Below are 23,727 nucleotides of genomic sequence, written 5' to 3' on the forward strand. Positions count from 1 at the left end.
ATGCGCGACGGGATACGATGGATTGCTTACTCTCTCTCTCTCTCTCTCTCTCTGTCTCTCTCGGTGGAAGAGAATGCTGCTCTCGGTTGGGCACGTTAATGAGGTGGGAGTTAATTAACCGAACCGAAGTGAGATGGTAGACGGTAGGTGGAAGGGAGGAGCGACGGGAATGACGAGAGAGGAGAGGCCGATTCCCTCTTCTCCTCTGGAACCTCACGGTAGGGAAAAACACGATACGGTTTGGGATGGTGGAGGAGGGAAGGAGAAGCCGATAGAGGCGAGGAGAGCGTTAGGGATTGAGATACGGGCACGGGTGGTAATAGTAGCACGGGAGAGGAGAAGGAGAGGGGAAGGAGAAGGACGGATCGGGGATCCGGAGTTAGGGTTGCAGAAAGGGAAGCTGGATGAACGAAGGGGGCGGCCCGCGGTGGTGGAAACGAGAGAGGAATAGGTGTAGCGAGCAGGGCATGCGGGCTCGTAATTAGGGATCTATAATTGCGTGGAGTCAGCTAGTGCGGTTGAGTCGAGTGGCAGGCACCCAGCGTCACGTCGTTCACACGTACGCGCGCATTTGCGTACCTATGCTGTTGCCTCGACGGACGGCGATGCGCGCTCGTGTGTCCCGTGCGTGTTCTCTCTCTCTCTCTCTCTCTCTCTCTCTCTCTCTCTCTCTCTCTTTCTCTCTCTGTGTCCTAGGCAAGTTCGGATCTAGCCTCGACGCGGGGGTATCGGTCGCAGCCGGAAATGGTGTCGGATACGAAGGCCGCAAGTAATACGATCCGCTGCCGCGATCAAACTCGAGATCGAAATCCGTGTTATTATGGCGTGCGCGTTCGAAATTGCGCGTGTAAACGGGTTCGCGGAAGGATTTTCCATCTTGGTGAAACGCGTGCATGAGTCGATGAAGCGTAGGCAGCTCGCTTCTATCGGCTCGTTAATGAGGCATGAGATTAAGGTTTCCCGGTAGGCTGAACTGACAACAGAAAGAAACAAGAATGTGCATAGGAAGTGGTTTTGTCGTTCGCGTTGTTGATAACGCGACATCGTAGCGCAGCTACGACGAGATAAGTGCATCTGCCTGAGATACGTTTGCCGGGGCTAACGTTTCCCAGCCTGCTTTTCTCGCTTGGACGAGAGACGCAAGAGGCGAGACGTCGACTAGATATCTTGAAATTCGCGGGATTGGTTTAAATAACGTTGAACTGGAGGATCAGAACTCGATAAAGGAGAGATACCATTTAATTCTGAGATATGTTGGAAATGGACATGCCGGTTTTGAGGGAATAACGGGAATAACGCACGCGAGAATTGGAAGTTTGACGACGAACGATGAGATTTAACGGTAGCAGGTAGGCGAAAGTTGGAATCGAACGAACGAACGAACGATCGACTCGAAAATTTCCTCATCTCGGCTAGGACTAGGACGAGAAGGACGAAAGGGATCCAGGCTCCGGGTTCGGTGGAAAGCGGCGGAAAAGAGCTTTCCCTGGCGTGGCGCTTTCTTCGGCTTGGCAATCCTTCACAGTTAACGCCCCTAATCGTATTCATTAAAGTGCTCTCAATGCTTTTACACGGCTCTCAAGCTCTGCCACCATCTTCTCGCTTCCACTCTTTAAACACCCACGTTCCCCGACTTCGTTCCTCTTTTCCATCGTTCACCTCTTCCACTAGCTCTCTCTTCTTCCACCTTTCCAACGGTGCTTTCAACGCCCGAGATCTTGAGTAGATTCTCTCCCCCTAGTCTTAGCCTGCTCCCCAACCTCCTCTCTCCTCCTTTCCTCGTCGCCTCACCCGGCCCCTTTTTCACCATCTCCACCACGCTCTCTCTCTCTCTTTCTCTCTCTCGCCCCCCTTTTCTCTTCATCTCTCTCGTCGCGAGAGCTTTTAAGTTGGCAACAATGCGCGGATTTATAAACCAGACTGAGGGCATTGTTATCGGCGAGTGATTGGAAGGCGGCGTTTCGACACTGGCCGAATACCAACCATTGGTTACCGTCCATTGTTGACCCCTTTATCTTGGAAATTCGTGCTCCACCACCTTGCTTTTCCCCGTACGCCCGCCAGGGACTCGCTAAATCACTTGGTTTTATTGATGGACCGTGCCCGTGGAAAGGCGCGGCCAGCTTCGTATCACGACTTTTGATAAACGGCCCATTGTGGCCCGTCTTTTCTTCCCAGTTTCTTCCTGTCGCGATGTCGTTTCCTTCGGTCTCCTAACGCGTCCGATTCTCGTTTACTCTCTCGTTCGTCTCCCCTTCCCCCACGAATCGACGGACCACGAATTCCCAAATTTTTCCGTCCAAGGATTGATGATCTCTGTACGGTCAGTCACCCCACCGATCTTTATCGATTCCACGCTCCCAGCTCGGAATTCGAGAACCGATGGCCGTGCTGGTTTCCGGGAAACGCTAATGGTTCGCGTTCGAATTTCGATCGCGTGCGCGTTGGAATGGTGGGAGAGGTATTGGGCGATGCGTTGGGTTCGCCGTGCTGCACCTTTTTGTGCTCGAAATTAATGCCGAAGCGTGCGGACGCGCGGTGGATCCCTTCGAATTATACGCATCGGTGACAGTGCTCGGCACAATAGGATACGATAGGATGAATCGAGTTTCTACCCTCGCTTTGCGAGTTGACTTTCCCATGATGCGGTCGTAATCAGATCATCTCTACCCTATCCGTTCTCCCGCGTGTCGCCGCTAGCTGTTCCATCGACGCCCCGTTTATATATATATATATATATATACACGTATACACCCGTTTTTGTTTATTGCTCAAGTGGCCCCATTGTTGCGTCCAAGCGTTTTTGTCTTCTCGTTTAAAAATTAATCAAATCGCCAGTCACCGGTACGCGATCAAAGCCCACTTATCCGTTTCCAATGGTAATTGATACGTGAAAACGAATCTCGAACGAAAATGGAATGGTTTGATTACCTTTGTACGCGTCGAAAGGGCGAATTTTTGATCATACGTGAGCGCGGATATCGTAATTTCTCGAAAACCGGATCGATAGACGATCCTCCTCTATATAGAAAACGTACACCTTAAATGTCCGTTTCCCGACACCACCGTAAAAAAAAGTAGACGAGATACGCGGGAAATGGCGAGCGTAGGGAAAATCGTTAAGCGATTACGCGTCATGGGAACTGCTGATGATAGACAAATTTGCGCGTTCGATGGCTCGCGAGGCGAGAGGGAGGGAGAGAGCTTAAAGCGCGTTAAAATAATATACGAGGTGGCCGATATTGCGAAGGGCACGGAAGAATATCGATTTTCGGCGGAGCGTCGCACGTGTTTCGACGCTTCGGCACGTGGCGGCTCGACGTGGTACAGGGAAGCACGAGATTCGAGAAGGTATCGTTCACCGTGGCTGGTATCTGGCACGCGTGTGCGTGCAGAATCGCGTGCACACGTCGATTGATCCCAGGCGATGGTGGCGGTCATCCACCGATCCAGAACCACCCCTCGCGCGGCCCAGTTAAGAGCTATCTTTCGTTCATCTAATCCGTAATTATGCCGGCCGAGTAGCAGTTATTTGTACGGATAGACCGGCATTAGTAGGAGCAGCACGTATCAGCCCTTCCCTTTCAGCTTGCCGATGTTATTTTTGTTCCGTCAACTCTGGGGGGAGAGGCGAGCATTACGATGCAAATCGGTATACGATGACGCTTGCCGTTCGATCTTTCTCCCATTAATTGGGTGATGGAGGACTTTCTAGGGTTGGAGCCCGAAGCGTTTCGCGCTTGGACTCGGTTAAGATGTCTTTGCGAGTAAAATGGATAATTTTTAATCGGATCGAAACCGGAATGAAAATATTCATCTACTCGTCTCGATCTTCGCCAATCTTTTCTCGTCCAATCGAGCCTCAAACAAGTCGCAAGAAACTCTCGTTCCTCTGATGGCTCTCTCTCTCTCTCTCTCTCTCTCTCTCTCTGTCGAGCGGAGTAGCGTAAATAAGCGAGCGAGTTTTTCTTTGCACAATATGTTGCGGGACCATTACTTAAGCGAGGGGGTGCGAGAGGTGGGTGGCAGGTTCCGCGCGGGGAGACTGGCTCTTACCTAAATAACCACTCAGTCACTCGCAGACTTAGCTGGGAAACGGCGAAGAGGCTGGAGCCGGGGAGAGAGAAAGAGAGAGGGAGAGTGGTTCGGTCCGAAGAGTTGGCACGGGGGTGAGGCTGTGGGGGTTAAGGCCAACGGGGGGATGGCTCGATACTATTACGTGATGTAAGAGCAACCGAGCATCCAGAAACCACCCCGCCAGATTAACGAGGCCATTCTCCGATTGATTTCTCGAGAAACGCTTCGACCGTTAACTCGGATATCGTGGCTCGCTAGGTAAACTTACTTTTCCAACCATCTTTCCCGCCATCTTTTCCGCCAACGTGGTAAACCCGATAAACGAGTCCGAGTCGCGTTGTTATGTTCCGAGATTCGACGATTTACGTCTCGATAGATTTCGCTCGATTCGCGTTGTTTGTGTATCGCATATCGCTTTCAGAGGCAATTAACAAACTTGTTCCCGAATGAAAATTCCACGGGAGCGGGAATCGCGCTCAAATGAATTTGTTTTTAAAACGTATCGAGGCGAGGGTGAGGGTTGATTACGGGAGGTAATTTTCTTTTGTCCCCGCCACGAGTGAACGTCGCGGCCAGACATCATGAAAAAAAATTCGATTCGCTTTGATCTTGAACCGGCTGCTCGCGCGATGACATAATATCCCTTCAAAGCGACCAATATAAATTCAGCACGCGCGTACCCAATCTGGCAAAGTGTTGAAACGATCGGCTGTGAATTTTCTGTTTCATCGAGGCCATTTAAAAATTGGTCGCAGCCTCGGTATCGTCGAGGCAATAACCAAGATTGTCGTATCTTCGGCAAAAATCCCTCTACATTTCTCTGCGAATCGAGGGAGAAAAAGGACGACAAGAAGAAACGAGTCATCAAGTACAATGTACATTCGTTTAAGATGTGTCCGGTAGCGCCGTGTCTCGTTGCTTTGATGTCGCGCGAAGAGGTCCCAAGTTTTTCTACAAACAAAGACCGGGTGAAAAGTTGGCCAACGAGCTTTCATTACGACACGGTCGCGGATGTGTACCCGCGACTCTTTACGAATTCTAGAGTTTAAGGAATTAGCATTCCCGATCGCCAGTCAAAGTGACACTCGCGGAGAGAGGCGAAGTTCAGACGCTGGGAGGCAAAGTGAGATAATGGCGTGGCCGAGTAACCACGGTTGATAACCATCGATTATAATTAACTCAACCTAATTGGCGAACAAGTCAACTCTGCTCAACCTCGCACCGAGCATTTCCCTTCATGGATATATATATCGATGGAGTAAGATGCCACGTCCCTACGAACAAAACCTACTCTTTCGATTACTATTCGCGACTTAAAGTTCGTCGCGCTTATAAAATATAAAAAATCAAAGTATCGTTCGATCGATATCCTATGAAATATTCTTCGATCGTTTCCAATTTTCTTAGAAACGATCGTCAAACGCAAGTCTCTCACAGGAACTGTAAACAAGGCTGGAAGCGGCTTAAAAACGACACCCGGTACGATCGCTGTCATGGCAGCCGTTCCCGCTCTCTCGCTGCATTCTCCCGAAGGTTAATCCCTATTGTCGGTTGACATAAGCCTCTAATGGATGGAACCGATCCGCGGGACGGTCGGCGCAGCCTCTTCGACGAGGCTACGAATTCGATTCGCTCTGTTTGCCCGATGCAACGTTTGCCACGCGCCGACAACGGTACAATCTTCCTTTCTTTCCACCCTCTCCTCCCTCCTTATATTCCCTCCAAGTTTGCCAAGTTTCTTTCTAACGTGAACGAAGATTTCGTCGTGGTATTCGAGTGATCAAACTCCTACTTAAACGTATAGCATCCGTTCGAGGATTTGTTACGGCCACGTCGAACAGCCACGTATAACCGGAATCCGTGTTCCGATGAACGAAGCGAGGCCCTCGGCGAGGAAGGTTAAACAGGGTGTCCGTTTCGGGTGGTTTAACGAGGCGAAACGAGGCACGGAGAAACGCGGTAAAAGGGCCAATCCCAATCACTTTTCCCGACCGATTCCGTAATTTTCGCTAAGCAGAACGAATGCCCACACTCCTCCTTTCTTTCCTTCTCTCGCCGGTAGCCGAGCCGGCACGCTAGATTGCAGGGAGGGCTGGCGAGAGGGTGGTTGGGAGGTCGGTGGAAAGGCCAGGTCGGGCCGCGCGCAATCATCGCCCAGTCTTTTAATTTCCTATACTGGCGGGAGAGAGCACGTGTAAGTGTGTACGCGTTACCGTGCACGCGCGCGTCCACGTCCGTGGCCGGGGGGACGTGTGCGTGCGTCCGTGTGAAACGGATGTAGGGAAGATAGGGAAGGAGAGAAGGGGAGAGAAAGTTTCGAGCGAAGGAGAAGGAGAGAGAGAGAGAGAGAGAGAGAGAGGTGTGGAAGAAGGGGAGGGGAAGCGAGAGAAGCGAAGGTGAGAGAAGGAGGAAGAGAACGGTGGCTCGTGCGCGAGGGTCGGCACGGGGTGGTAATTGGCTGTCATGGCTTCCCAGTTCTACCAACCGCCCAACAACCCCGAGAGATTGGTATCGCTTATAATTAACTTCTCCGTGCCACGAAGCCACCGTTTCCATCGCGGCGTCCACGAAAAAGAGAGGCAGTTACAAAGGAGAAGGGGGAGGGGGGTTAAAAAGCAGCTGCGCGGGTGACGGGGGGAGGGGAGGGAGGGTTGGCCGGGTGAAAGTTTCGGTTGAGTCCGAAGTCGAAAAAAGGTAGCGAGGCCTCGTAAGCACGCGTAAGAGAGAGAGAGGGGGGGGGGGAGAAAAAAAAGGAAATCGACGAGGAAGGAGAGAAGTTGAGTCGGATAGCGTTGAGGGAATGAATTGACTCGTGACTCGAGTCTCCCTTATCTCTTATTATTCGTAATATTAAACTCTGTAGCTAGTGTGGTGGCGTCTAACGGGGAAGATCGAAATTCCATGTGCCCGGGAGCATCGAACGGCGGTCTCGTTATTTCGTAATTTTCCTTAGGTACCGTAATTGGAGCCTTTTGTACGCGCGTCGCTACTCTAACGAAGAAGATCATTAGCTTTGAGAAAATCTGGTAGTCCCGCAAGTTTCTCGGCGAACACCTTTGAAATGAACTCACCAACACCTTTAGGGGTGGCTGAACGAGTTGGAAAGAACTACGGAAGCCGTGCGTCATGGTTCGAGGAGGATTTTACGGGACATAGGATAGCGGTTTGCCTCTCGCATGGCAGAGGAAGCGTCACCAACGAGAATAAAAGCTCTTTCACCGTGAGAGACGTGAAAAGCTATCATTCAATGAGACTTTGTCATATTTTTAGGAACAAAAAAAAGAAAAAGAAGAAATGGGAAAGGAACGAAGAAAGTAAACTTGAAGAGGATTATAAAGAAGAGGGATGATACAGGGTATTAAAGCGGCCAGTCTCTGCGATAAAGAAAGAAAATGGATAAATAATTATAAACGAGAGGAAAAGAGAAACGTGATAAAGGAAAGAAGAGAGAGACAGAGAGAGAGAGAGAGAAAGAATGATGAATAAGAAGAGAAGGGAGGAGAGGAATAACGCGGCGAGGAAAGAGCGTAGGAGTGAACCGGTAGATCCATATGAGCGACACAGAGGGCGAAAAGGAAGGAAATGGAAAGGATAGAAATGCTCCGAAGTCTAAGTAAGTAACATCCATTTCTATCCTCCACCATCTAGTCACTCCTTTTACTTTGGTTTACCTTATACTTTACGCGCTACTTTTGCGACTTTTTATTTGCAATTCCACTTTCTTCCACGACTGCCGTCTTCTCCCAGTGGTTCTCAGAAACACCTCTGCCAGATATTTCATGCTCCGTTCTCGCAATATCATTTGTTCGTTACGAAGCTTTTCTGCTTAAAAGGATGAATTTCCGCTCGAACGAAGAACGATTTTTAACGAGATCAACGATTGTGACAACGCGCGTTAATTCAAAATAAGAAGAAGAAGGGGGAAAAAAAAGAAGAAAAAGAAGGAAGAGAAGATTAGAGAAACGATTGGTATTCGTAAGGACGAATTCTTTGGCTGGAATAAAATATAAATCTCGGTGCAATCTCCTCGAGATTGTACGTATTCGATGTCGCGTGGGATCCGTGGAATGTCAGTACAGTCCTTCCGTAACTAGTTTCCGAGCAGGTCACCCCAATTAACGTTTTCACGTGCAATGCGGCCCTCGTCCCCGACGGTTTTCGTCCTCCGGTTCTCCCTTCTCTCTTTCCAACAGACCCGCCATCGGCACACGTACCCCTCAGCAGCCGGCCTTCTCTCTGTACCAGCGAGCACGGTGGCACGCTGGCACGCTGGCACGCCACGCCAAGTCTCGCAGAAACTTATAATTGCGAAAGGAGTCGGCAATTATAATTGCCTCCGGCCAGCAGAGACGGATGTAATTATCCAGACGCTCGTAAGCGGCGCGGCACGAGCGTCGCGAAAATTGGGCGCAAACAGTGCCACGATTGTACGTTTTCAACGACGACTTTTGTTCCCGTCCGAATTTATCTCGTACGAAAGAAGAAAAAATTCGGTCGACGATTCGATCGGATCCGAACGATTCGACGTTCCTCGTTCGGGAGAATTCGCCGGAGGAAATGGGGGGAAAAATAAAAATAAAAACGGGAAGGGAGATCGCGGAGATCGCGTAGAAATTTACGTCCAAGTCGTAAATTTCTTTCGATTAAGCCGTCTCCTTTTAGGCGCGTGACGCTTAAAAAGTTTTCGCGTTAAAGGCGCGAAGAATGGCGGGCGCTGTCTTCTCCGTTGTTCGGTTTTACGAGATCGAGGGAGGGAGGGACGGGAGAGGTGAGAGTGAGTGGCGCGCGAGGTAAGGAGCGAGAGAAAGCGAGTAAGGAGGGAACCAAGACTCCGGTCAATTAAGCGCAGGAAATTAGAGTTTTAATTACGCAGTCATTCAGAAAATTACATCGGGGGCCGTGAAGAAGGCATCCGCAATCAGCAACGAGCGACGAGGGCACGGCGTGCCCTTTCCTTCCGACCGTCCGGACGAATTTTAAAAAAGTAAACACGGATCGATGCGCGCTCCCTCGGTTCCATTATTATCGTTCAATGATCGTCCGATCGAAGTTGAAATCGTTCCTTTTCCCGACGACTTATCGGCTTGGACACGAGCAAACGATGAAAACTAGTTTGCCGCGTTTTCGAACGTATAAATTACACAGTGCGCGCGAACCGAGTCATTTTCCTTAACCGCTGCATTTAAATTCCAACAAATGCGCGATTCGTCGTTTAATTATTTTACGGAGGTATACCCGATGTCCACAACTGCTCTCTTGCTCCTCTACCATTTCTACCGTTTCTCCTTTTAGTTTTACTTCCCCTTTTTTTACCCTCTTTAAAATTCACCACATTGCAATTGCTCCATCTCCAAATCCCCGTATTCGTTCGTATAGATTCGAGACTGACCGATAAACGACGTTATCATTTCAATATGCGATTCTCCTCGATTTTAATGCCGTTTCCGCGCCGCGTCGCTGCCCATCCTTTCTGTTCGATTATCAAATTACGGTCGGCGGAGTCGACGCGGTAGATATCCGCGTTTACCTAGAATTGGGTTTACCTGAAATGTCAAAAGTGGGTCGACGGAGCAAGTGGTGAAACAGAAATAGCGTAAAAGAAACAAATGGGGGATGGTTGAAGTGGGTCAAGGGAGGGGAAGGTCAGGGGAGGGGGGTAGCGCGTTAAATTTAATTACACGTGTCCGTGACGGCCGTTTGAACGGTCGGCGGGGTTGCGGGATCGGGCAAAGCTTGTCCAAAATCACTTCGATTTCCAAGTCGATAATAGTATATCCGCGGAAACGCGGCCGATATTCGCTTTAAATTGGTACCAATGGTACTCTTTAGGACGACTTTGTGACACGTCCGCGTTCGACCTGTCCGCCGTATTCTCTTGATAGCCGGATTACAGGTCCTGGCCGACCTACCTATACTATCCTACAAATCCTTGTCGAAAGATCATCCGGATATGGTATGTTCGAATATGGTAAAAGAAAGGGAGTAAGAGATAGAAAGAGAGAGAGAGAGAGAGAAAGAAGACGAGGTGGAGCTCGATTCCGCCAATCAGATATTATTAGCGATGTATGTTAAATGGAAAAGGAGATTGGTCGTTCATCGCTGCCGGAACGGGACTATTATCGTTGCCCGTTTCGGTGCCGCCCCACAATTTCTCGTTCATCGATGACGATTATCTTGAAACGATCTAAGTGTAGCAATTAGCATTTCGAGAAAACCATTCACGATCTATTTTTGGAAATCGTTTGCATCGTTTTTTTTTTCCCAATTTTATTTGAATTTAAATTTTTTTCGAACGTCTCGTCGATTCGATTGCGACAATGTCCGGTCGATTAAGAAATTCAAAATTATTGTAGAGTGAAATTTAATGGTAAATAAAGAACGGGCAGAGGCAACAAAGGTAAGTGGAATTTAAGCAAGATGGGTCAGGCCGTGGAATAAGCAAAAAAATAGTTGGGTGGTTGGCAAGTAACGGAGAGTGTTAATTTTCGGAATGAAAACGAGACATCTATCTTTCGCGAAATACTTGGCACTCAACGCTTCAACTGTCGGCCTATTCTCTCGCTCAACGCATTAGAGTAATGAATTAATTTCCATCCGAATCTCTCTCTCTCTCTCTCCTCCCTCTCTCCCTTCCTCTCTCTCTCTCTCTTTCCCTCCTGCCCCGTCATACCCCCTTCTACATCTTGCAGGCCGGCCTTTTACCACTCGTTTAGCCCGCAACGACTCGACTTTCCCCTCCCGCCCCTCCTCTCCTCCTCGCTTCGCATTCTGGATTTAAAGTCTATCTTCTTAATTATAACGGAGTGACAATGCACTCCCTCTCCCTGTCGTTTCCTTTCTCAACACTTTCATTTCCCTGGAAATTCCGATGCCATACCGGTTCGCATTAAGTAGAGAACAAAGATCAACTCTTCCTCTAGTCAATTCCTTTTTTTATTGTATAAAAAACGAGCATTCTTCTTCGTTTTTAACTCGGATCTCTATATTTCGTTTCTTTTCTCTTTTTCTTTTTTTTTTTTCTCGTTCCCAGAACGAAAGTTACGCGTTTCCAAGAAACGAACGACATCGTTGGTCATCGTTGATCAAAATTGGAGAAATCCGCGCAGATCGGTACGCGATCTACGCCATCCCTCCCTTTCCACTGACTTTTCCCCTCCCCGTGCGACGAGCCTCGATTGCACGTGTGCGTTCCAGCTTCGTCGATCCCTCGCCACCCCAACTTTCCCCGTCGATCCCTCGCCAACCTCGGCTCCTTGTTCTTTGGCGATGTTCGCGAGGTGCACGGCGCGCTCGTTAACGTATTCATGGGTTTATGGGACAATTAACCCTTTGAGGGACAGTATAATTACAGAAGCGATTAAACATCTTAACGTATAAACACGCCGTGCCCCGGCGACGTATATGTGTACGAAACTCGATGTGGCAGCCAGCCGGGTAGGTAGTAGGCAGACCGTTACCAATTAACATACTAATGACACGAGCTGCTTTTCGAGAGTCACTGTAACCGGCTGGCCTGCAAAGCTTCCTGTGCATGTATATACACTGTGTTGGCACACGTACCAACACGGAAAGACGAATCGGTGGACGGGTAATATGTGTACACGCGTATCGGGGAATCACACCACCAGCTTTGGCTTACAATTATTTGCGATTAGGGATCACGCGATCGAGACGTTTCTCCCTTCACGTTCGTTAAAATAATCCAACCTCTTCTCCTCGTCGATAACGAACTCCGGAAATATTTCCACCCTTGTCTCTCTCTCTCTCTCTCTCTCTCTCTCTCTCTTTCTCTCTCTCCTTCGATTTCACAATGTCTCTACGGCTAATGGGATCGGTTAACGGGATAGAACGAAAACGCGTTAACATCTCCGGTAAACGAATAGAATCAAGAGAAAGAACGGAGGTCGAGGGAGGGGGAGGGATGGAGTTTGTTTTTGCGCGGGTCGTTCAGCCAACAGAGATTTTAATAGTTTTTTAAAGACGAGAAAAGGAACTCGTTTCCTTGATTGGATTGAAGCGTATCTCGCGCGAGTTTCCGTAACGACTTTCCTAATTACGCTATCCATTAATTTTAATTGACCCGGTTTTTCTTTCGGGAAACGTTGATACCTCCCGCGGAATTCGATTAAAAAATCCGTCGAATAATCCACCGCTTTTCGCTTCGCTCATCCGTTCGTTCGTTCGTTCGTTCGTTCTTCGCTACAATATCGAAATCGGGAGAAATGAGAAAATTTCGATCCCGCCCGGGGCGCGAGCACACGCGTATCCTCGAGCGCGATCCGACCGACAATGTTAAACTCCTAATGCGACGCGATGCTTCAACAATACTGGATATTCTGTCATTTTGTTTGCCACGGGTCCAATTTGATTATCGGTGTAATCTCAACCGACCTGAAATTCGGTCGGCCTGTAAAATCATAGAAAATCTAGCCGGACAATACCGCTTACCAGTGTCATTGTGAAACCTTTATACCTATTCCCTCGGACACGGAGCACGCGCACGACGAAAATCAGCGCGCCCGTACACCCACCGGATCGTACGTGTCGGACGTGTGCACGCACGCCTCACCGAAATGCTTTTGATTTAATTAGCTAATTATAATGTTCATTTAATTATTATAATTGGACCGGTTAGCGGGCATAGGTGCAACTTGTACACCCGTGACGCCGCCGATGACTATTTTACCGCGTTGCATTTAATAACGCCCATTAACGAACATTTACATTAGCAGTAATTATTGCAGTACTGGCGCACCGCCCACCCTATTGGGATATTTTCGCTTATCACCGGGTAATCGCGACGTCATCTAATTCGTCGTTACCATTGAAACAAGCGCTCGACGAACCGATTCTCTCTTTCCTCCTTCTCTCAACGGAATTTAACTACGGCCAGGAAACAAAAGAAGATCCGGCAGCTTAATGAGAAACTCAATCTCTTGATTTTTTCCCACTCCCCTCCTCCCGATCGCGTCAAGATGGATTTTTCTCGAATACGATATAACGGTATAAAAATCTTTGTTAATCCGTAAGTAAATTAATCGTTAAAAAAAAAAAAAAAGATTAACTTTTCCATAATTCTATATCCCGTACGAATTAATACGTTGCGAAAATAAGATGATTCGTGCTATTTCGATCCTTATTTCCAATTCTCGACAATTGAGATCTCGAGTTTTCTTATCTTTAATCCTCTCGTGCGATATTCTTTTCGTAAAATTGGCGGTTTGCTAATCTCGCGCGACGGTATATATAATCGCGACTCTCCGATTGATAAAGGTGGCTTGTGTATATTACAAAGCGCGTGTATTACTAGATGCGTGTATACGGAACGCGAACGCGGTGCGCGAGAATTCACGCGACACGCGCCGAGCGGGCAACCGCGCATGCGCACGGCCACGCGTGACGTGCCAAATGACGTCGCAGTATGGAACGACGAGTGGCGGCCGGAGGACGAGAAGCAAGGAGACGCCGGACGAGTGTGCCGAGCAAAGTCTAGCCGAGAGTGCGCCGAGTGGTTGGCGGTCTCGCGTCGCCTCGCGTACCGTCGCGTTTCTCTTCATTCCGAAGTGAGCTGCCGTTGCGGGCTAACCGGCAGCCCCTGCTCGCTCCCGTTTCTCCCGTTATCGGCCACACCGTTCATACCATTGCTCCGTTATCGTTCAATCTTCGGCGGCGGCGCACATCGGACGCATCGTGTGCTATTACCGATACGTCACCGCGTGCACGACACCGCATACCCGCTAATGAATTGAATTATACTTTCGTGCCGCGGCTCTACATCGCACGAGACACCGCGGCACGCGTACGATCGATCGATATCGCGCGACAAGTGACTCGAACGATAAGTGTTGGATATCGAGACAGCATCACCTCTTCCGTTCCCTTTTTTCCCCACTCCTTTACTCCTTCCGTTTAATTCCTACGCACTCTTTTCGTCCGGTCACGTCCTTCGTTTCTGTTCCATCCCGTTCCGATCGAGGACTGGCTCCGTTCAGTCGAGTGTGTTTCACGAGTGTCTGCCACAGTTGATCGAGGGAACTATCGTCATACGTTGGAAGTTTAAGGATTCTCCCTTAAGTGATCTCGTTCCAATTCCAACGGTGAGTACCTTTCCGATTTCTTTTGAAAATAAATATGATCGAAGCGAATCGCGATTCGAAAGGATATCCGTTCAAGCGGATGAATCGATTTAGCCGTTTAAATCGATTTACGACGCGTCGAAACGGCCGCGATTGGTAGATCTTATTATTGGCGTACTCGCGGGGCCCGAACATCGGAATCGACGTGGACGGTGGAGTGTCGATACTCGGTGTTCGCGATGTTCAGCGTGGCCGCTGATGCCGGTTCCGATGCGGGACGTTTTAATTAACGTTAGGAGGAGCGACTTTTTCATCGCGACAGCGCGCTTTCGTTGTATCAAGCCCGTTGGTTATTTTATACTTGTCGCGTTGATCCATTTACGGAATGGAGACGCTCCGTGCGGAATAAATCGTTTTACCTTTCACGTATAACTCGTTTTACCAAGAAATCGTATCTTCTCCTTTTCTTCGATTACAAAGACGAGTTACATTTCCAATTACTTCGAAATTACTCTTCATACGTTACGATCTCCGAAAAATCGAGTCACGAGGTTCCATTGATTCCGTTTCACGTGTTTCACGTCCGTTCCACGAACCGCGTAGCGTACTCGAGAACTGCTTTTTACACCCTGCTTTTTTTTCTCTCCTCACCCCCTCCCCCCTCTCCCCGCGTTAACCGCGCGACTCGTTCGAAACGATCGTTGGCGTAACTCGAAGCGGAATGAAGCGTACGGGCCGCTCGTTTTTGATTCGACGTTCCGCGAAATAAATCCGAGGCCTCGGTTATGAGCTGGTTCCCCGTATTACACAATATAACGTCGTCCTTTTGAATCTGGCCGTGGTATAAATCGAGCATTATCGGACAATCCGTAGCATTCAACGGCCGAATGAAATGCTCGCCGCGGCGTACATTTACGTTTCAATGGCCGAATGAAATTTCCGCGCGGCGTCTGCCAGGCAAGAAGGCGTTGTTTGCGAGACAGAGAGGGAGAGGAGGGGAGAAAGGGGGAGAAAGAAGAGGAGGAAGAGAGAGAGAGAGAGAGAGAGAGGGAGAGAGTGAGGGAGGGAGAAGAACGTCCCTCGCAACGCTCGCCTCCAACCCCCGCCGCGTTCGCCGAGGCATTAATTGGGTGGAGCTTTAATTGCCTTAGCGCGACCGACCGCCGTTCCCGCCGAACTTGGCCCGAGAAGGGTGGCTGGGAAGGTCGCGTTAACGTTTGCCGACCCGAGACCAATTTCTTCGACGATTACGATCACTCGATTAACCGATGAAAATTCCTTTAAACAATTAGATAATCTAATTTACTTCAATATTTCCGTTCCATTAATCGTCAAATTTTCTCCTGTATAATCGTCTTTCTCCCTCCCCCCGAATAGATAAATAGATACGCAAATGTAGAGAGAAATCGAACGATCGTGTTTCGTGTCTCGTGAACGTTTGGTCAACAACCGCGTGAAAGGGCATCCGTGTAATGGCGAGTGCGGTCAACTCTCTAGTCTTTCGAGTACACACGTCTCTCCTACGTTTCCCTCCTTTCAACCGTCCCGTATCTGATATACTCTTCCCAACCTCCCCCCTCCTCCACCCTCGCGGCTCTCTCTCGAAGCGCGCGGAGGCGACTAACCCCCTAAATGAAATCCTGGAATTAAAGCCGTATATTAACCTCGCGGCGGTATCCTAAATTAAAAAACAACATTTTTACGATGTCTAGGGATAGGATGAGGAACGGTGGATGCGGAGGAAACGGGGGAGGGTTATCGAGAAACCCTTGGAATCGGCTCGCGACTAGGCGAGAGAATCCCTCTCTTTCCCATCGCTTCCCCTCCTACGATAGGATCGTGGCCCTAACGTAGTCCTTCTGTTTCCACGTAGGCTGCCGACTATCCTCGACAAGGTCGCCGAACCCCGACCGCTGTTCCATTGTCCGTAAATTGCGTTTTTTAAATTCGTCCGCCACGTCGTTGTTGCACGTGCTACATTCCCGCGTGTTTCCGAAACCTGCGACCTGTGATCGTCAGGGTTTGGAAAACGGGAGTCGTAAACTCGCGTTCGGTAATTTATTCATCCCCTTCGCTCGGGGATCGATTCAGTAGCGATTCACGCTCGACAAACTTGGTTTTTCTAAGGAATAATATTTTATTATCTTCTCGAGAGGAGAGAAGATAAAATCTAGGAGAATGATAAGGAGGAATGAATAAGAGACAGAGCAAGGCAGTTTTGTTGTTGGTCGCAAAAGGAATCGGAACTGTGTTAAAAGAGCGGGGAGGCGAAGGGAATAGACGGTAGGATGGGAGAGGGAAGGCGTAAAGCGTCGAGATTACCATGGAAATCCAGATCAGTCGCTTTGCATACTTTGGAAATACGTCCACGGAATCGGGTAAGGGTGTATAATGGAAGTTGAAATTGGTTGAGCCTGTCCCGTCTGGGCAAGCTATACCCGGTATACGAGGTATCGAGGGAAACGCATTCCTTGCCGAAATTGCTTCGCACTCGATTCAACGGAAAACACACGCGAGGCTCCGAGTTCGGGGTTACGTTTTCGCGCGTCAAAAAATATATACGCGAGCGGACGGACAGGGAAGGGTTCGCGCGTGTACACGTACGAGAGAATCCGCTACTCTCTTCGGGCTTCTCCTCGGCTTAACTTCCTCTGTCTCACACTCGTAAAGCGTTGATTAAAACCCACCCGTGCGATGCGGTGAGACGGAGAAGGAGTGAGATAGGAGGAGGAGGAGGAGGAGGGAAAAAGAGAGGGCGAACGCGGGAGAAGACGCGAGGGAGAGGAAAGAGCGAAAGAGGACGACGGAAGGAAGGTGGAAAAGGGAGGTAGCGAAGGGTTGAAAGAGAGATAGAGAGAGAGAGAGAAAGTGAGCGGCGGGGGATTGAAGGTAGAGGAAGTTTGGGTGGGCTCGCGTGTATACGCGTAAGTGGGTGCGTACGGTTGTTGTATGGGTGCGTGTATGCAATTGTATGAGGGAGCGCGCGCGTGCTCGGGCGCAGGCGCAGGAGAGCGAAAGCGAAGCGGTGTGCGTCCGAGGACGGTGAGCAGAAACGAGAGAAGAGGGAAAACTAGGAGGTTAGGAGGCGAAGAAGGAGTAGAGAGGCAGGGGTTGAAGGTGGTGGGTATAACACAGGTTGGTAGGGTGGGTGAGTGGATCGTCGAGGGGTAGGGGTGGTCCAAGGCGTTGCTTGCTTAATTACTAAAAGCTAATCAATTCCGGAGGAAGTAAAGTTTAAATTGCAAACTAAAGTATAGCTAGCTCCCGGACGTAACGCTGCAAAGCGATATTACCGCTCGCTGCATTCTGCAATTAGCCCGTGGTAAATCATTGAAAACAAATTATGGGCGGAACCTGCGGATGCCTGGCTACTGACCCTCTACCCCCTTCCAGCCGCCCCGCTCCACCAGCCCTCTATCTGTATAAAAATGTTCGCGAGGCCGTGGGCTGATATTGGAATTTTCCCCGGTTCTTTCGTTCGCGTTAATAAGCCCAATTAATCCCGGCCGATGGCGATTTTTCACGGCCCTTTTTGTCCCGACCGTCGAAGCCGCAACCATCCCATCGCACCCGGTCGGTCGCCGCTACGCCGAAACCCCCGATTCCTCGATTCCCCGATCAAAAAAGTTTCCGGCTCAGGATGATTCATCGTATTAAAGATCGCTCGTGCGTTCACGATTTCTGCGATTTCTTGCGGAACATCCTCTCCTCCTCTCTCTTACCCTCTTCTTTCCTCGGTCATAACTCGCTCGAGCGAAATATATTCGAGGACGAAAAGCGAGCGAAATTTCGATCGATGGATAATACGAAGAGGAATGGATTGGAAAGTGCGTTGGCGTGTATTTTAAATAACGGGGAACGAAGAGGAGGAGGAGGAGGAGGAGGAGAAAAACGAAGGAGGTGGCGAACACGAAGGAGCTCGATTCGAGATCGGAAGAAGGCAAAAAGGGGAATGGATAGGAGGTATACAGCACTGAAAACAAGCAATAAAATCAATGTCGTTTCCGGCGATTCAATTCGCAAGACACATCGCACAATTTCACATACAATTTTACGGCAGAACGGGCAGGACTCCTATTTACTTCACGGCCGTCCTTTCCCACCCTCCTATAACCGTTTACCCTCTTACCCTCGCTCGCTCGCTCGCTTCCCCTCTCGGACCTCTCTCGTTTTCTTTATCTTAAATCCACGAGAAAGCGCGGCCACGCGATCGTTCCCGCTGACACGGACGAGCCAAGAACCTTTCCCTTTCCGCGCGGAACAAATCGTGGCTCGATTAATAACCGCGAGAGAACGTTCGACGGGAAGAAAGAGGAGCGCGGTCTCGATCGCGCACACCCGATTTCGATATGCTAATCAAACGTTCCTCTATCGCGAACCTCGTATAAACTATTCGCTCGATACGTATACAGGAATATTGTATAGTATAATAGGCGCGTATAGGTATAGGTAGGAACGGAGGTCGCTATTGGCCTCCGTTATGAAACCATTGGATATGCTCGGTGTCGCGTTCCCCCGGTTTTAATTTCCTATTATTTAAACGAGCTCGTCAGTCACCGTGACATTTATCAATCGCAAATTACGCTCGAACACGCGCAATATGCGGATTATGAGCGCGATCGAGTCGACGTTGTTTGCAATTAATTATTCCAAATCAGCCGCGACTTTGTACGGGGAAGGCCACTTTCCCCGTAGCCGCGGCCGCGATAAATTTTCAAGTAAATTGGTGGAATTAATTGCACAACGAGTCCGCCGGCGGCGGTATAGAAGTTAGAGCAAACGGACCTCGCAAGCGTAACGAGCTAACCAACACATATCCGCGATGATACGGAATAGGCATCGATGTAAGGAAATATTTAAACGCGACATAATGAGCGGTCTAATTAGAGCTCGAGTCGCGATAATGGCATGACGTGGATGTGTTTAGCTTCGTTCCTAATGGACCTACTAATGAGTTCGTAATACGTGTTTATAACCTTCCTTCTTCTTTCCTTAATCTCTACGTGCTTGTCTATCCCTCTCTTCGAGCATCCGTCCAAACCCGCTCGCACACAATGGCTATCGTCCATCGGTCGGCCGTATACCCTATCGACTGATGCTCCCTTCCCCTCCCTTCCCGCTTCCGCTCTTTTTCTTCTCTTCTCTCCACGGTAACCGACCCCTTCAGAAATCACGCTGTCGGTTCATTTATCAATAAAAGTATTGGATCGGTTGCCTGGAAGTGACGCCTCTGCCAACGAAACAAAGGAACTGGGCGTAGTTATCAATTGGATATCGGATTCTCGATTAATTATGCAACGTAACGCGCACCAGTCCTCTATTATCGCGCGCCGTACATGCTCGCGAATGCTTGAATTTCAAGGTTATTAATCTTCTTCTGGCGCCATTTCGGCTGGACGCGAGAACGTCGCTTCTCAAAACGCTCTCTCTCTCTCTCTCTCTCTCTCTCCCCATCGAAATTCCAATTTTGCTTTCGAATTCAATCTCCTTTCCCTCCTTTCCATCGTTTCTATTCACCACGCCATTCGCCACGAATAATCGAACCGATCGATCAACACATTTCTAGGAGCAATCTAATTCTTGGAGCAGCAGACAAAAGGAGGGGGGGTATAGTTATAAGAACGTTACTCGAACCGAGTGATCGTCTTGATCTGTCGGTAATTAATGCCCCCACCCCCGTCACCGCTCTCGTTTCCTGTACTGGCTCGATGTCTCGGATTTCTGTCTGACGGAGTCTCCACCGCATAGAGAGGCTTCGACGATTATACCGGTGTCACGATACGACCGTTCACCGCAATAATATCGCATTACCAAGATTAACGTGATCTCCAATAATAGATCGGACAGTGAGCAACCATGCTGGATTAGCTGACAACAAGAGATCCCTTGCGCGCCTGTCCGGGGCATTATTCTCATTATTCGATGCCCATTAATAATCACAGCATCGTTCCTTTAGCGTCCTTAAGTGCGTCCAATTTGATTCTCCCTTTGATCGCGTCCACGCACACATACATACGCACACACACACACTCGCGAGCACAATAACGTCACGGGATAAATATCGGCTTCGCTCCGGTATTTGTATACTCCGCGTACGTATGCTTCTTCCCTCCCATAATCGTCGTCGAAACCTTTTGTGATCGTGTTCCACGGTACGCGCGATTGACACCGTGGACACGATCCGTGGGGAAGAAGAGACGAAAGATGCGGAGGCATTCGCATCGTGGGAGCGGATCGTAGATTCAAATACTCTTTCCCGTAACTTGGCGGGGATTCGATTTTTAATCGGTGAGCAGTCGGCGGAAAATAGCCACTTCGTCCCATCGCGTCGCGTCTCTCTCTCTGCGGCCGATTCGACCAGCTGTCTTTTCCGCCGCCAAACAATTGTCCCTTCGCTCGCTTATCGAGCGAGCCTCGACTCGACTCGACGAGAAGAATGAAGCGCACCGATGTTCGAAAACATCGACGACGAATCGTACCCGCGCTTCCTCTCGCGACTGCGTATAAACGCATCCGCGCTTCGTTACTCTCCATTCTTTCCTCGATCCACTCCGTCCTCTCTCTCTCTCTCTCTTTCTCTATCTCTCTCTTTCCTTCTCCTTTTCCTTCCCCTTCGTCCCTTCCTCTCCGTCCATCGATTTTCACAGGTAATAACCACCGTCGAACGAAAAGTTTCGCGTTAGGAGCAACGTCACCGTACAAAATCGATGAGGTCCAACGAGGGGGCGGAGGGAAAGAGATAGAGCGAAAGAGAAAGGGCACGACCGGCCCACGACAATACTATCACCGCGGCTCGTTGAAGCCAAGTGTAAATAAATAGATTGCATTCCCGTCCCATTTGTTAGATTAGAATCAAATATAATTTCGCGAGGCTTTCCCCGATATAGGATCTTGATCGAGGAGCGGCAACCGGCCGGTCGGCTTGCCTATCCACGCCCCTCCCTCCCTCCCTCCCCTCTATCCATTTTGCCGCGTAAATACGGGCCAATCTTCTCTCTCCGGAGTAATCTTTCGCGGCGCGTTAGTTACGGAGTTCGATGAGAAAGTTTGCCAGGCTCCGCGATTCTTTAATGCATTTTGCTTGCAGGGCAAACTGGCTTCGCTCCTCGTGTCGCCACCGCGAAATATTGAAATTTACGGGGGCGTTCGACAGACCGAGGAAACGTTTACAGGCGCGCAGCGCGTTTATCGATTCGGCGTAATTGGATGATTAATAAAATTACGGCCGCGACACTGACGCGGAGTCGGAAGCGTCCGCTCGATTCCTCGCGACGATGCGCCCCCGTTGGGCGAAACGATCTTCTTTTTTTCGTTCCTTACGCGCGATCGGCCTCCCCCTCCCTCCAATTTCAATCGAAGCATCGTCAGCTTCCGCGATACCTATTGTACGCGCTTCGAATACACCCATCGATTCGGACGAGTTGAGGTGATTTTTTTTTTTTTTTTTTACGAAGCAACAGCGACTCGGCCATTTAATATTCCGCAGTTGTGTGTGTTCCGGGCCAAGTAGGCGGTAGAAAATGAAATTTAATTTCTGTAATATACCGGTTATATCGTTGTAGAGCGCGGACGAATATTTTCATCGAACGTATTTTTTCCTTCCCCCCCTCTCTCTCTCTCTCGCTCAAGTGCCGCGTATATTAAGGATCTTGAAGCTTGTAATTTGGTCTCAACGCGATTCGATTTGATATTTTGCAGATTCGGTTCCCGCCAACTCCTTTTTCGCGTTTCCGCTTCATCGCATCGCGGGTGGCCATTTTCGCTATTGTATAGCAACGATGGCTTCTGCGAGAGGAATAATTATTTCTGCGTAAATGACGATAATCGGGCTATTATTACATTTACGGCATTACGGTGGTACGATATTACAGTAGTACGTTATTAGAGTATTGGAGGATGAATATTAATCGGGCACGTACGAGTGGTGCTTGTAATTAAAGTAGACACGTCATTGGACGGAAAATTAAATTAAACGGCGAGATAACCGAGTAATTACGCAATGTCATTTCACCGAACAAAGCGAGATTTCTTTTCGCCCGACCCTTTCCTGCGCGCGGGCCACACGATCACGCTTCACGTTGACGCGCTTTCGCGAAATTTCGCCCACGTTGAAAAATCACCGCTCCAAACCGTTTTTAAACGAAATCGTTTCCAACGCGCCCGAAACGAATTAAATCCCTCCCTTCTCTCTCTCTCTCTCTCTCTCTCTCTCTCTCTCTCTCTCTCTCTCTCTCTCTCTCTCTCCTCTTTTTCTTTTCCCTCCTCCCCTCCACGCGCCAGTTTTAACAAACGCTAATTCTCGTCCCAGCTGGGTCGATCGAACGTCGATTTCTAAACAAATATTAAACGGCCAATTGGTGTTTTCCGCGTAGCCGCTCCCTTGTTATTATAATTATCGATTGGCTATCCCCCCGTTTGCCTCGCGACAATAAATTAATGTTGCGCCTCCGCGCGCGCAAACACACGCGCAAACGTACACGTTTACACAAACATACGCGGAGCTGATTCCTAACGACGTTAAGTCGCATTACCGATCGCTCGTTTTCCCATCCCTCCCCCCCCCCTCTCCGTCTTCCGCTTTACCCCCACCCGTCTCCGTTCCGCGCGTACGCGCGCAACGCTGGAAAACACCGTTTTTACCAATTACCCGGTCATAAATTTCGCGGGGACCGGCGGCCAATTATCCTGGAATTAGCGTCGCACCGACCGTCCTCGCAAACGATCGCGCTTCTCTGTCTAAGCGGCGCGCATTCGCCTCGCTAATTAGAAGAAAACCGAGTAATTACACCAGCGGAGCGACCCTTTTCCGAAATTTCGCCGCGAATATAACAGAGAGACTAGAAAGCGGGAGAGTGTGCGTTGCGCGCGCAAGAGAGAGAGAGAGAGAGAGAGAGAGAGAGAGTGGGAAAGAGACGGAGCAGCGGTTGCCGGGGGTCGGTCCGCACCGACAGAGCGTCGAAACGAGCGCAAACGATCAGGGAAACACTATTACCACCACCGCCTCTACGCTATATAACCGAGAAACGTTTAATTAATCTTACGCGAAATCAGCGGGCTTTTATTGTCATTAATAGCCCCCGACCTGTATTTAAACACGGCGCTTTTCGAAGGGAGGACGGTGTTTAATGATTTCGCGCGCGGACGCGGCCACGGGCCAAGTAATTTCCCCGGTAATCGGAAATATGGAATCGGCCGTTTGATAAAAGACATTAGTAATGGCGCTGTCGATCCGCGATAAACTATTTATTACGTTCACCAACGGCGATACACGTCGGGGACGCGTTACACGACGAGTTCCATGGACCAGACCGCATCGGGTTGCGGATCGCCAGGAGCGGATGAGAGAGAGAGAGAGAGAGAGAGAGAAAGGGAGGGAGAGAGGACGCGTGTGTGGGAGCGATGTGTAGCACGGAGGCCGCCGCGTCGACTCTCAAAACCAATTTTCGGGATTTCATTTGGAAAACATAACGTGCTTCGCACGCTGTTTATGGGTTCCATTAGGAACCTGTCACCCGGTGATCCCGCGTTGCATTCCCATACCATAGGGGAAAGGAGGCACCATACGATGCTGCAA

At 49.5% G+C, this 23,727-nt stretch overlaps 1 protein-coding gene across 2 annotated transcripts in view; it reads left to right on the top strand.

Annotated features, from left to right (window-relative positions):
* LOC122716891 (LIM domain only protein 3-like) overlaps window positions 1-23,727 on the top strand; it is a 77,239-nt gene that overhangs the window by 6,778 nt on the left and 46,734 nt on the right. Inside the window, exon 1 of one of the 2 annotated variants that reach the window (XM_043940384.1) lies at window positions 13,606-14,174. The exons of the other annotated variant lie outside the window; for it this stretch is intronic. The gene's annotated coding sequence lies outside the window, so the exon portion shown is untranslated. Of the gene's footprint in view, window positions 1-13,605; window positions 14,175-23,727 lie in introns of those variants that run through there. 2 annotated transcript variants of the gene reach the window in all.

Source organism: Apis laboriosa, unplaced genomic scaffold (assembly GCF_014066325.1).
Source record: "Apis laboriosa isolate Shangri-la unplaced genomic scaffold, ASM1406632v1 scaffold11_cov152, whole genome shotgun sequence".
In the NCBI taxonomy this organism is placed as follows: Eukaryota; Metazoa; Arthropoda; class Insecta; order Hymenoptera; family Apidae; genus Apis; species Apis laboriosa.